We start from the raw sequence: 2266 nt of genomic DNA, 5'->3' as shown, positions 1-2266 counted from the left end.
GATGGATGGATGGACAGACTATAGATGGATGGATGGATGGACAGACTATAGATGGATGGATGGATGGACAGACTATAGATGGATGGATGGATGGACAGACTATAGATGGATGGATGGATGGACAGACTATAGATGGATGGACAGATGGACAGACTATAGATGGATGGATGGATGGATGGATCAATAGATGTATAGATGGATGGACGGATGCATAGATAGATGAAATAGACTTACAGATGGATGATGGGCTTATAGATGGATGGATGGATGGACGGATGGACAGACTAATGATGGATGGATTGATGGATGAATAGACGCATAGATGGAGGGATGGACAGACATATAGATGGATAGACTTACAGATGGATTGATGGATGATGGACTTATAGATAGATGTATGGATGGATGGATGGATGGATGAATATACCTATAGATGGATGGATAGATAGATAGATAGATTTCATCTATATTTTGAGTTCTATATTTCAGATCTATAGCTCTTCTCTGCTGGTGTTTATGTAAGCGCTGTGTTCATCAGCAGCATCACAGTTATAGATGAAATAGACTTACAGATGGATGATGGGCTTATAGATGGATGGATGGATGGACGGATGGACAGACTAATGATGGATGGATTGATGGATGAATAGACGCATAGATGGAGGGATGGACAGACATATAGATGGATAGACTTACAGATGGATGATTGGATGATGGACTTATAGATAGATGTATGGATGGATGGATGGATGGATGAATATACCTATAGATGGATGGATAGATAGATAGATAGATAGATAGATAGATTTCATCTATATTTTGAGTTCTATATTTCAGATCTATAGCTCTTCTCTGCTGGTGTTTATGTAAGCGCTGTATTCATCAGCAGCATCACAGTTATATAATAAACTCAGCAGCATCCTGAAGAAACACGTGATCACTGTTATTGTCCTGACAAACACAACAAACCAGCGCGCAATTACGCAACAAAGCAAAAATGAAAGTAAATCCAACGGACTTCCGTGACAGCCATTAATAATGAAGCGCTAAACCTGCTCGGTCTGTTTTTTGTTTGTTTGTTTTTTAGGTAAAATGATAAAACCATAAACGCGCTCGCGTTCAGTAACGCAATATCTGAGGTTCAAATGCGATTAAAATGCACGCTCTGAGGGGAACCGCGCTGCTGTAGCGGACATATCGCGCAGTCTTACCTGAATAACGCCTCTGTCGTCTTCTTCCTTCTGTCGGTGTCTAGCAGAACATGTGTACATTAGACACCCGAGAGACGCGACGCGACGCCCGCTGCGATCTGCGCGTTATGTGCGCGGTGCTTGTGCACGCACTGCAGGATGATCAGACGCCGCGCGATGATTGGCTGTCACCTCAAACTAGTTCACATGAGGAAAAATATTGTATTAATACATAACAGCCTATGAGCTAATATATATACCAACAAGAACTTTATTTTATTTATATTTACATATTTTTTCATGCTTGTTTTGGCCTGTGCAAAGTCTCCAACTGCTTATATTGCAACCCATCTAACTATCTAAAAAGTTATTAATTATTAATAAGGTCCTAGAATAAGGAAGGTTAACATTCTTGCATCCAAATCCAATATGACTGTCACTAAACATGCATATTAACAAATAAATGAAAATGCATGAACAGAATGGCTGGAAAAGGCTTCTCTCACAGGGAACAGCTGTTTGCTTTGACTGTAATTAATGCTGGAATGCAGGAGAGATGAGTCAAGAAACAGCAGCTCTGAGGTCTGTGGCTCCTGCAGAGATGCTTCATTTCACTGGGATTGAGAATAAAGCTTCAAATCCACAAAATGTTACACAACTAGGGCTCTGGAGCAGGATTACGTAATAATATAAGAGAAGACAAATCTTACTAGATGACACACTTTTTAGTTTGTGCCAGGAATTTCAGACTTCAAATAAATAAATAAATAAATATTTACAAAACGCAACATAAATAAATAAATTATATCATTAAAAAATGTGCCAGACATGTATATATAAATTTATTAAATGTATTAGTCTGAAATATGTTGTTATTAATAATATTATATATTATTATTGAATAATTATACATTTATAATTTTATTTTTTAGAGTCTGAAATTATTATTATTGATTAATTTCACACACACACACACACACACACACACTCACACACACACACACACCAACACATACAGAAATAAACTCTCTCTCTCACACACACACACACACACTCTCTCTCTCTCTCTCTCTCTC

This window comes from Sinocyclocheilus grahami, unplaced genomic scaffold, assembly GCF_001515645.1.
Source record: "Sinocyclocheilus grahami isolate Dianchi unplaced genomic scaffold, SAMN03320097.WGS_v1.1 scaffold316.1, whole genome shotgun sequence".
Taxonomy (NCBI): Eukaryota; Metazoa; Chordata; class Actinopteri; order Cypriniformes; family Cyprinidae; genus Sinocyclocheilus; species Sinocyclocheilus grahami.
This window is presented reverse-complemented; position numbering follows the sequence as displayed.